Below are 12,500 nucleotides of genomic sequence, written 5' to 3'. Positions count from 1 at the left end.
GCGGGTGCTGCATTTAAGGAGCTGTGTATAACTTTATAGAGCGTCTCAAGAAAAACAATTTGTTTGAAGCTTCACACGTGAGAGGAGCGGCTTCTGAGTACGAGGCGGTTTTCCTTTTTTTTTTTTTCTGCCGATAATTGTACTCATCTGCCACGTCTCTCACCACGATATGATATTTTTTTGGGGGGTTTCTCCTTTGATCCTCAAGTGAACGGACTGTCCAGTACTGATGCCATTTACAAAAATCCAAAACAGCAGAGGCCCGCACCTGCTCAATCAACGCCAACTCAATTTAAGGAAGGGCTGTTCAAAAGCTGATCGAAACCATCCAGTTTGGGAAAACCTATTTTATGCAGTAGTTTTTATTATTATTTTTTTTTTATTGTGAGAGACGTGAAATCCACACCACGAAATGAACGTCCCTTTGTTACCCTTTTGTTACCGCGGCTTCGAAACCGTGCGTAATACCAATTTAATTGTGTCCTGGTTGGCCGTTTGTCAGCACTTTGTGTTCTTCTAGAAAATCAACTACTAGTTTATAAATTACGTGCGCGAAATTTTCCTCCGTGTGCACCACCAAAATACTTAAAGAAGAGAGAATGCGTCCGGGGCCTTGGGATTTCGAAAATGCCGTGCTCTGAAATTTTCACATCCGCCATTGGAAAGATAATTATTATCCGTCGTAAAAAAGAAAAAAAAAAAGAAAGAAATCACATTTGAAATTATCATTGAAAGTGGCCACGTTTTTCGGGGCATGTCTTGATGAAATAATTTCAGTTCAGTTCAGCATGATTGGATTTCATCTTTTCCAGTATTCTCAGTACTCTCGTTGTAGTACCAATTGCCGGCAGATTTTTTTTTTAGTTGTTTAGAGTTATACATTCCTGAACGATGTTTTTCTTTTCCTCAAAGCTAGCCATAGAACCAGCGCTTTCTATAAAATCATGACAATAAGAATCCAGCATATCGGTTCATCTTCGGCGCGATTAAAGTTCGGGAACTGGCGATTTTTTATTGCCGTGATCAAGAAGGTTAACACCAGATAAGGCGTGATATTTCAGCATACCAGTCACGATATCTAATCGAATCTAAGATTGAAATGGCGTTCTGAATTCTTTCGGTTCCAGATAGAAAGAAACAGAAAAAAAAAAAAAAAGAAAGGATGTGATTGATTGCCATTCAAATCTGAAGACCGCGTGGAGAAAGTGTTCCGGTTTACATTCGGCAAATCAAAATGAACGGCTAAAATTAATCCATCGTCTGGTTTCATGCGCGAGATCACGTAAAAGGCAGCCATTCTTCTTAGCATGGTTTCTCTCTTTTGCTCTCTCATTCGCGCACGGAAATTTCTTCGTACGGGAATTTTATGAAGCGAAGGCGGCTGCAGACCATTTTCTTTGTTTAGTTCATGTTCGTAGGCGCAAATTACAAACCTAACACTTGGAGCAACATTTCCACTACTCTAGAGGGGCATAAACTGTAGACAGTGCACGCTTTCTCATTTATCCAATCGCTCGCAAACACATTGCATTGCTAGTCTACAGTGGCAATACAAAGTGACGTTTCACCATGCACGTCGAAGTTCATTACCAGTACCGCGCCAGCATCGACCGGCCGGCGAAGCGACGAGCTCAGCAGCGCATGCGCAAGGCCCGACACCACCCCAACCGAGCTTCCCTGCTTATCGGAGAGAGCAAGTGCGCGTGAACACGGGCGCGTCTGAGTATCTGGATTTAAAAAAAAAAGAAAAAGAAAGCGTTTCCGAGATATTGACAAAGACAAGTGGTCGCGGTCGCTCTGAATCTTATCGTATTATAGAAAACGTGGGATGGCGGCGCTTCCTCGAGGGTCAGAAAGTACAATCGTCGAACTAGGTGGCAAGTGGAGTACATCCTTTTTCTTGGAACGGTTTGCAATTGACTGCTTGAATGTGCCGACCACGCGTCGCGGGTCGCGTATAGAGCCAACCGTTGGCAAGCACGCGTCTAGCGTAGCAGCAGAACCGATCGCGGTTGCGATAACCCATCGTTGGCAGCGAAAAAGAAAAACACCCACACGCAGTTTGTAGCAATAACCGTACAAATCAATGTGGTTTTAAATATAGCTTCACTGGTCACCCAAGAAGGGCACCGAAACTTTCTCATGACGCACACCGCTGTAGTCCACAAAGAACAAAGCGCACAAAATAGATATGATACAGCCGCACCGCATTATTTCGTGTTTTCACCATTTCATTACTTTCGTGTGCATGCGCGCTAGGGCCACGCAGGCCAGGAGTAAAAGGCACGAAAAAAAAAAAAAATGGTACGCAATCCTAAGCTTTGACTTGACTGCTGTGGCACTCGCATTTGTGTTCTTTACCTTAGGCGAACGCAATGCGCAAACTGAACTGGAATTTCCAATAATGGAAATTCCTGTTTGGCTCATATTTGCGTTTTTCGCCCGAGCAAGCGCTTCACTGCACTACGCTTTGCCCCTTCAACGTGGCTACACTGCCCGGCAGGCGTGTTCTGCGTAGGGCCGAACCTGCAGGCAAAAAGCATGGGCGCCGCCATCTTGTTGAGAGCGGCGCCAGGGACACAATCGCGCCTAGCTCATTGAGTTTTCCCCCAAAACTGAAAAAAATTTGACTTCATTAAACGAGAAAGATGCCACGAGTGTCCCAACAAAAAGCTTTGAGGATTACCGAAGGGTAACTGAGGGCGACGCAACGGGCTCTGGAAAGAAGGATGATGGGTGTGGCGTCACGGGGGGATCGGAATAGAGCAGATTGGGGTGTGCGAGAACAAACGCTCGTTAATGACACCAAAGTTTAAACCAGGAAAAACAAATGGGCATGCGCAGGGCATGCAATCTGGGGGGAAGATAACCGGTGGCCATTAAGGGTTACAGACTGAATTCCGAGAGGAGGGAAGCGTAGCAGGGGGTGGCAGAAAGGTAGGAGGGCAGATTAGATTAGGGACTACATGGCGACAATCGGCACCTGACCGGGGTACTTGGAGGATCATGGGAGATGCCTTTGCCCTGCAGTGGGCGTAGCCAGGATGATGATGATGATGATGTTCATGATGAAAAGGTAGCAACAGGTCTTCGTAACATACAGGTTAGAAAGATGAGGCACCTTTTAACCCTTGAATATATTTCGCCACATTCGGGCATACGACAAGTTTGTTTTCGAGGCGCTCGGTCCCACTGCTGCGAAAATGTGTACACAAAGGCTGCACAGTAGTTGCCAGAAATCGGGCACTCTATTTTTCTTTCATAGGGAATCTTTCTTCCACTTGGGCAGCGGATTTCGGCGGCAGGGCGAGCTTGCGTGGGCGCGGTGGTTTACGGATCCAAGCGATAGTGAACTCCAAAATCCAGTGTTGGCTTTGAGTGGGATTCATATTGATTGCGAACCCCACGGCTAATCCTACCCCCCATCCCCCCAAGTGGCTCTTTACAGGAGACAATCATTCAGAGACATCGGACAAATAGGAATTCTGGTTCTTTCTTTTGCTTTCATTAATTTTTCTCGAAGCCCATAACTAGAAATTTGCTGGAGCGGCTGTCCCATTTGCGACGCAACAAGTGCGACGCTACACACAGATGGAGTGGCAGTTTAATTACTCTCGTGGTCCGCGAACCGGCATCGTTGCGTGTAGTATAGGAATGGTGCGTGTCAAGTCAGTGCTCGCGTTGAGCTTGTGCTCTTCATTTTGATTGAATGAAGTCTCACCTAAGTGAGCGGGGCCGATCCCGGAGGTAGTGCAATACCGGGCCGACCTGCGGCGGAGGTGAAGCAGGCTTCAAGCACTCCGCCAACTTCCAAAAATAGGTTTAATATCGTGGGTCCATATAGAACCCGTATCAGATATTAAGCTGATAAGAACAGATACTACACTTTGATCTTAGCCAAAAGGCCGAGAAGCGATGTCCTTCACTTCACTTCATTGTACTACTGCCTTGTGGGCGCCCTGCCGACATGGGTAACCTCAGCAACAGCGTGGGCAATATTATAAAATTCAGCCTGTGTACAGACTCAACGCTCCCTATCTCACGGATGAATTCGCAACGCCTCAGTCTTTCGCTGTTAACGAAACGCTGTCGCGTAGAAACGAGACCCGAGTGCAATCTTGCTTGTAACGCGAAACCAACCAAGGCAACCTCGTAGAAAACGGAACAGGCGAGCGGAAAAAAAACGCGCCAGGGGAATGCTTACTTCCGTCTGAATGCGACCGCTCAAGGTGACCTTCCTTGAGGGCTTCGTTTCAAGCCCGTGTGCAATTGTAATATACTACGCGCATTTCCTTCATTTCTTTTTATTTACCGCAAGGCCCACTGAAAATTTTGATACGGCACAGGCCGGGACGGATCGCAACGTGTCGAATCGACCGGTAGAATTAGGTAGCATGCCCCATGTACGAAGACGAGCAACATAGAAGTGAATGACAAAATAAATATAGAAAACGCTGCACACTCCTTCCAACCGGAAACATAGAGGGGAGAAAGATCGCCATCTGAAACACAGGCATTGTAAAAAAAAGAAAAAAAAAAGTGCTACCTCATCATCTTTACCATTACCGTGTGTGTGTATGTATATATGCATGTGTGTGTGTTTGTGTATTTATATATATATATATATATATATATATATATATATATATATATATATATATATATATATACGCACACATGCTAGCATAGCTTAAACGCAGCTGGACAGCTCAGCCTTGCACAAGAACCACCCCCTGTCGCAAACCCCTTTGAAACATTCAAATGCCAAACACGAGTAGAGCGAGGTCGTTCGAACCTGGCGCCAAAACGCATTGGCGCCATCTGTGTACGGAACTAGGAAAACCTGCGGACTTTGCAATACAGAAAGAAAGGTAGATGGCGCGAGCTAACGCTCCATTGCATACTAAGAACGAGAGTTAGTGAATAATGGCAGAAACGTCTTGGGAAGAGAAAAAAAAAAAAAACACGCAAAAGTTGTTGGCTTGTGCAAGCACTCTATGTTACAGCGATTAAAGAGCATAGCATCTTCTACAACAGCAGCTACAAAAAGAAGAAGAACGTGAGAGAGGGAGAGAGACAGGCGTGTTTCTTTGGAATGCAGAGCATGCAGCACATACTATAAAGTGCCAAAGAGACGGGGAAAGCAGATGGCGCGAAGGTGTATGTCCTCAAAGCTTGAAAGCAATTTCTAAATTACATGTACCGAAGTCCACCTACTCTCATCAGGTTGCTCCCGCCTCCAGTTGCGTTTAAAGTGAAATTACAGTCGCCTCAAAGGCAGACAGAGAGAGAGTGAAAATAGGTACACTTGCTTCGCGCAGCTGCAGCCGTTCAAATTTTACAGCAAGAGCACTCCCGAAGCAACAAAGTCCGCTGCCGCCTGGGCGCAATGCGCTCGCTTCAGTAAATTGCCGTGCTGGCCTCGGCAACCAAGAGGTGTAGTGCGGCAGACTGCTGCATTGTAGCACACCGCAAACCGTGCAGACGTAAGCGATCGCCTCGACATCGCTGCGAGCGCTCGAAGAGACAAAGTCCGAAACCACGTGTGCCGGGGCGGTGCGAGCGCGACGCCTTTGACGCAACTTTTGCGTACAAGCCGCCGCACCGCCACGACGGAATCGCTGGCATCCCGCACGCAGCTGCATTGTGTCACGCCGGCAATCGTTGAAACACCACGCAGTCGTCGGCGTCGGCCCCGACATGGTTGCGAGCGCTGGAAGAGACAAAGTCCGAAACCGCGTGTGCCGGGGCGGCGCGAGCGCGACGCCTTTGACGCAACTTTTGCGTACAAGCCGCCGCACGGACACGACGGAGCCGGTGTCACCCTGCAGAGGGCTGCACTATAGCACGCCGGGAACCGGCAAAGAACCGCGCAGACGTCGTCGTTGGCCGCGGCGTTGCCGCGAGCACGCGAAGAGACAAAGTCCGAAAGGACGTCAGCCGGGGCGTCGAGCACGCCGCCCGCACTGTTCGCACGCGTGCTCGGAAATGGCGAAGGGGCCGCGCTAGCGTGCCTTGAATCGGTGAGCGGCGGTACCGCGGCGATCGCCAGAGCTCGAATCCGCCCTGCAAAAGCCAAATATTGGCGCTCGGCTCGGCGCAGTACGCCGCCGCGTCGCACGAGTACGGCCCCATGGAGGTCTGGGCACTTATCGCTGCTACTGTAAGGGGCCGTACGGCCCCGGCCGACATTGTACCGTAGTGCGATTTTCGGCTTGCGCGTGCTCGTGGCGTAGTCCGCGCACCGTTCCGACGTCGACAATCGTGCCCACGACTACGCGAGCGCTGGAAGAGACAAAGTCCGAAACCGCGTGTGCCGGGGCGGCGCGAGCGCGACGCCTTTGACGCAACTTTTGCGTACAAGCCGCCGCACGGACACGACGGAGCCGGTGTCGCCCTGCAGAGGGCTGCACTATAGCACGCCGGGAACCGGCAAAGAACCGCGCAGACGTCGTCGTTGGCCGCGGCGTTGCTGCGAGCACGCGAAGAGACAAAGTCCGAAACGACGTCAGCCGGGGCGTCGAGCACGCCGCCCGCACTGTTCGCACGCGTGCTCGGAAATGGCGAAGGGGCCGCGCTAGCGTGCCTTGAATCGGTGAGCGGCGGTACCGCGGCGATAGCCAGAGCTCGAATCCGCCCTGCAAAAGCCAAATATTGGCGCTCGGCTCGGCGCAGTACGCCGCCGCGTCGCACGAGTACGGCCCCATGGAGGTCTGGGCACTTATCGCTGCTACTGTAAGGGGCCGTACGGCCCCGGCCGACATTGTACCGTAGTGCGATTTTCGTCTTGCGCGTGCTCGTGGCGGTGTCCGCGCACCGTTCCGACGTCGACAATCGTGCCCACGACTACGCGAGCGCTGGAAGAGACAAAGTCCGAAACCGCGTGTGCCGGGGCGGCGCGAGCGCGACGCCTTTGACGCAACTTTTGCGTACAAGCCGCCGCACGGACACGACGGAATCGCTGGCATCCCGCACGCAGCTGCATTGTGTCACGCCGGCAATCGTTGAAACACCACGCAGTCGTCGGCGTCGGCCCCGACATGGTTGCGAGCGCTGGAAGAGACAAAGTCCGAAACCGCGTGTGCCGGGGCGGCGCGAGCGCGACGCCTTTGACGCAACTTTTGCGTACAAGCCGCCGCACGGACACGACGGAGCCGGTGTCGCCCTGCAGAGGGCTGCACTATAGCACGCCGGGAACCGGCAAAGAACCGCGCAGACGTCGTCGTTGGCCGCGGCGTTGCCGCGAGCACGCGAAGAGACAAAGTCCGAAACGACGTCAGCCGGGGCGTCGAGCACGCCGCCCGCACTGTTCGCACGCGTGCTCGGAAATGGCGAAGGGGCCGCGCTAGCGTGCCTTGAATCGGTGAGCGGCGGTACCGCGGCGATCGCCAGAGCTCGAATCCGCCCTGCAAAAGCCAAATATTGGCGCTCGGCTCGGCGCAGTACGCCGCCGCGTCGCACGAGTACGGCCCCATGGAGGTCTGGGCACTTATCGCTGCTACTGTAAGGGGCCGTACGGCCCCGGCCGACATTGTACCGTAGTGCGATTTTCGTCTTGCGCGTGCTCGTGGCGGTGTCCGCGCACCGTTGCGACGTCGACAATCGTGCCCACGACTACGCGAGCGCTGGAAGAGACAAAGTCCGAAACCGCGTGTGCCGGGGCGGCGCGAGCGCGACGCCTTTGACGCAACTTTTGCGTACAAGCCGCCGCACGGCCACGACGGAGCCGGTGTCACCCTGCAGAGGGCTGCACTGTAGCACGCCGGGAACCGGCAAAGAACCGCGCAGACGTCGTCGTTGGCCGCGGCGTTGCCGCGAGCACGCGAAGAGACAAAGTCCGAAACGACGTCAGCCGGGGCGTCGAGCACGCCGCCCGCACTGTTCGCACGCGTGCTCGGAAATGGCGAAGGGGCCGCGCTAGCGTGCCTTGAATCGGTGAGCGGCGGTACCGCGGCGATCGCCAGAGCTCGAATCCGCCCTGCAAAAGCCAAATATTGGCGCTCGGCTCGGCGCAGTACGCCGCCGCGTCGCACGAGTACGGCCCCATGGAGGTCTGGGCACTTATCGCTGCTACTGTAAGGGGCCGTACGGCCCCGGCCGACATTGTACCGTAGTGCGATTTTCGTCTTGCGCGTGCTCGTGGCGGTGTCCGCGCACCGTTGCGACGTCGACAATCGTGCCCACGACTACGCGAGCGCTGGAAGAGACAAAGTCCGAAACCGCGTGTGCCGGGGCGGCGCGAGCGCGACGCCTTTGACGCAACTTTTGCGTACAAGCCGCCGCACGGCCACGACGGAGCCGGTGTCACCCTGCAGAGGGCTGCACTGTAGCACGCCGGGAACCGGCAAAGAACCGCGCAGACGTCGTCGTTGGCCGCGGCGTTGCCGCGAGCACGCGAAGAGACAAAGTCCGAAACGACGTCAGCCGGGGCGTCGAGCACGCCGCCCGCACTGTTCGCACTCGTGCTCGGAAATGGCGAAGGGGCCGTGCTAGCGTGCCTCGAATCGATCGGCCGGGGGCCCCGTAGGGCGACAGACAGGCAATTGTGCAGGAAACCGTACTGGCCATTGGCGAGAAATTGCCGTTCGCGCATTCGGTGGACGCGCTGCGCTTTCACGACTTCGGCATTGTGCTGCCGACGTAAGCTTTCAATCTTGCTCGCGGCGTTACGAGGCGGCACGATTTTCGCCAAACGCTCGTCGAAAGTGGCACGAGTACGGCCCCATGGAGGTCTGGGTACTTATCGCTGCTATTATATGGGGGTCCCAGAGAGCAGTCGCCCCCAAAGCGACCTGGGTGTTTGATATGCGGCGGGCTTCGTGCCCGTCAAGCGTGTCCCCGGTATCGCTCCCGTGGATCCCACAGCTGACGTCTGCAGCCTCATCCGCTTGATGCGTTAGGGGCTGGTTGTCGGACGACGCTTTTTCCACGATATCGAAGTGTGTTCCGCATCGTCCTCGGACGAATCAAATACGAAAGCGCCGAAGGCGCGGGCGTGACCCGTCGCCTAGCGGCTTTGCCGTCTCGGCTACGTTGCAAGTGTCGGTCGGTCCACCAGTGCTGCGGGCTCGAGAGAAACCGCAAGCCGCGATCGAGTCGACACAACCGGTCTATCGAGAATGTTGCGTGCTTCTTGCCGCGTGGCGATACCCGGCCCTGCGGGGAGGGCGCCGTTGCGAGCTCGAACGCCGTCGTCTCGGACTGTGCAAAGTGCTACCCTTTGCGAGAACGAAGCGTGTTGGGGCGCCTGAAGGTGGCCTCGGCATCGCAAAAACGGCGTCCGGCCTGCTTGAAAGGCTGGACGCGCAGTTGAACGATTACCTGGTTGATCCTGCCAGTAATCATATGCTTGTCTCAAAGATTAAGCCATGCATGTCTAAGTACATGCCGAAATAAGGCGAAACCGCGAATGGCTCATTAAATCAGTTATGGTTCCTTAGATCGTTTCTTCCTACTTGGATAACTGTGGCAATTCTAGAGCTAATACATGCAGTGAGCCTGAAGCCCTTTGGGCGACGGGTGCTTTTATTAGACCAAGATCGATCGGGTTTCGGCCCGTATTGTGTGGTGACTCTGGATAACTTTGTGCTGATCGCATGGCCACGAGCCGGCGACGTTTCTTTCAAGTGTCTGCCTTATCAACTTTCGATGGTAGGTTACTTGCTTACCATGGTTGTTACGGGTAACGGAGAATCAGGGTTCGATTCCGGAGAGGGAGCCTGAGAAACGGCTACCACATCCAAGGAAGGCAGCAGGCGCGCAAATTACCCACTCCCGGCACGGGGAGGTAGTGACGAAAAATAACAATACGGGACTCTTTTGAGGCCCCGTAATTGAAATGAGTACACTCTAAATCCTTTAACGAGGATCAATTGGAGGGCAAGTCTGGTGCCAGCAGCCGCGGTAATTCCAGCTCCAATAGCGTATACTAAAGCTGCTGCGGTTAAAAAGCTCGTAGTTGGATCTCAGTTCCAGACGAGTAGTGCATCTACCCGATGCGACGGCTCGGACTGAACATCATGCCGGTCCTTTCTTGGTGCACTTCATTGTGTGCCTCGAGAAGGCCGGTGCTTTTACTTTGAAAAAATTAGAGTGCTCAACGCAGGCGAGTCGCCTGAATAAACTTGCATGGAATAATAGAACAAGACCTCGTTTCTGTTCTGTTGGTTTTTGGAATACGAGGTAATGATTAAGAGGGACAGACGGGGGCATTCGTATTGCGGCGCTAGAGGTGAAATTCTTGGACCGTCGCAAGACGAACTACTGCGAAAGCATTTGCCAAGAATGTTTTCTTTGATCAAGAACGAAAGTCAGAGGTTCGAAGGCGATCAGATACCGCCCTAGTTCTGACCATAAACGATGCCAACCAGCGATCCGCCTGAGTTACTCAAATGACTCGGCGGGCAGCTTCCGGGAAACCAAAGTGTTTGGGTTCCGGGGGAAGTATGGTTGCAAAGCTGAAACTTAAAGGAATTGACGGAAGGGCACCACCAGGAGTGGAGCCTGCGGCTTAATTTGACTCAACACGGGAAAACTTACCCGGCCCGGACACTGGGAGGATTGACAGATTGAGAGCTCTTTCTTGATTCGGTGGATGGTGGTGCATGGCCGTTCTTAGTTGGTGGAGCGATTTGTCTGGTTAATTCCGATAACGAACGAGACTCTAGCCTATTAAATAGGTGCGGGGTTCCCAGCACCTTACAACCTTCTTAGAGGGACAAGCGGCTCCTAGCCGCACGAAACAGAGCAATAACAGGTCTGTGATGCCCTTAGATGTCCGGGGCCGCACGCGCGCTACACTGAAGGAAGCAGCGTGTCTTTATCCCTGTCTGAAAAGACTGGGTAACCCGTGGAACTTCTTTCGTGATTGGGATAGGGGCTTGCAATTGTTCCCCTTGAACGAGGAATTCCCAGTAAGCGCGAGTCATAAGCTCGCGTTGATTACGTCCCTGCCCTTTGTACACACCGCCCGTCGCTACTACCGATTGAATGATTTAGTGAGGTCTTCGGACCGATGTCCGGCGCGGCCTTTCGGTTGCGCCGGTCTGTTGGAAAGATGACCAAACTTGATCATTTAGAGGAAGTAAAAGTCGTAACAAGGTTTCCGTAGGTGAACCTGCGGAAGGATCATTACCGGATTGTGAAGGGTGGCGAGCGCCATTGTTTCTACCCCGTGTGGGTGAAGCAGCTCGCTGCGCCCGACGCTTTCCGCCGCTGGCCCCGCTTGGACGCGGGGACGGCTATACCCGAACATGCCGGGGACTGCCTGAATTTTGAGGGGCGCCCCGTGCCAAATTTGTTGCGCCCAGTGGACGCCGGCTGCAACCTTGGACGGTTGGCTTGGCCGCGCCCGCGGGTAGAAACGGCGTAACGCACACTGGGTGGGCTTTCTGTCCGCTTTGGCGCTCTTGCGCGGAATGGGAGTAAGACGACCCGACCTGCTGCTTTGCCCAGTACGAGGGGAACGGCGAAGCGTGCGGTCGGTCAAGGAACTGACGGTCGAGAGCTAATGCCGCTGCCGCTTAGTACACACACGGAACCGTGGTGCGAGCGCTCTCCCGTCCTCCGCGGCAAACGCTGCCGAGTCTGAAAAGTCTGGCGGCTGCCGGTCGCTTCCTGCGGCGAGTATGGAGTAACGACCCGACTTTGTTGCCGCCCAAGTACTAAAGGAACGGTGTGGCGCTCGGTCGGTCATGGAACTGTCGGTATGAGGGTGCGGCTGCCAAGTACGGAAGGAACCGTGGCCTAAAGTGCTCTCCCGTCCTCCGCGGCAAATGCCACCGAGTCCGAAAGGGCCGGAGGCTGCCGGTCGGCTCCTGCTCGTGACGCGCGAGGTGTCGAGATCGCGGTTTAATGCGACGACGTCTGCAGGCTATTCGCCCGCCGCCGAGGGAAAGGCGGCGTTGCTGCGAAGTACCGAAGGAAACGCGGCTTTGCTACGTCGGAAGCGTTCTGCGGTTAGCGGACTTGTGCGCTTTGGGAAGGCGCCGCACGTCGAAAGAGGAAGTACGGACAGACGAGGGACTGTAGTCCCGGATTCGAACGCACTTGCGGCCAGGCCCTTGCTGGCTTCGTCTTCCGCCTCAAGTAGACTTGTTGTGGCGCCGGCGCAGGGAGCCGTCCCTGGCACTGGCCGAGTGGTTTTGGAGAGCTGCGCGAGTACGCGCGCCGGGCTCTTGTCTTTCGTCTCAAGTAGGCTGTTGGATCAACAGCGGTTATGCTGCGGCGATCTGCCGATGCGAAAGTGTGTGTGTGTTTGAGGCCCTTCTATGAACCTACTGCTGACTGAAGCGAAGCACGTCGATGGGGGTGAAGCCCTGCCCGTGGCCGTGTAGCCGTTAAAGACTCCACAGCGGCTTAGCCCTAATCATGGCTCTGTCGCTCTTTGCAATTTTTAGTGGAGCGATGTGAACGTGCACACGAGACACACGGGTCCGGTGGTTGGATGGCAGGTAAAACCGGCTTCGAGTGCGCGCAAACGGCATAAGCTACCTCGAGGG

General features: G+C 54.2%; 2 non-coding genes across 2 annotated transcripts; one reads left to right on the top strand and one right to left on the bottom strand.

Moving 5' to 3' along the window:
- Nucleotides 1-3,725: 3,725 nt before the first annotated feature.
- LOC140213816 (U2 spliceosomal RNA) lies at nucleotides 3,726-3,917 on the bottom strand. The gene has a single exon (XR_011890801.1). It is a non-coding gene; the product is annotated as a U2 spliceosomal RNA (small nuclear RNA).
- A 5,401-nt stretch (nucleotides 3,918-9,318) lies between these two features.
- Nucleotides 9,319-11,133, top strand: LOC126519353 (small subunit ribosomal RNA). The gene has a single exon (XR_011890817.1). It is a non-coding gene; the product is annotated as a small subunit ribosomal RNA (ribosomal RNA).
- The last annotated feature ends 1,367 nt before the right edge of the window (nucleotides 11,134-12,500 follow it).

The sequence above is a fragment of the Dermacentor andersoni genome, chromosome 10, assembly GCF_023375885.2.
Source record: "Dermacentor andersoni chromosome 10, qqDerAnde1_hic_scaffold, whole genome shotgun sequence".
NCBI classification, from domain to species: Eukaryota; Metazoa; Arthropoda; class Arachnida; order Ixodida; family Ixodidae; genus Dermacentor; species Dermacentor andersoni.
The sequence above is the reverse complement of the archived record's forward strand: the minus strand, read 5'-3'. Positions and strand labels throughout refer to the sequence as shown.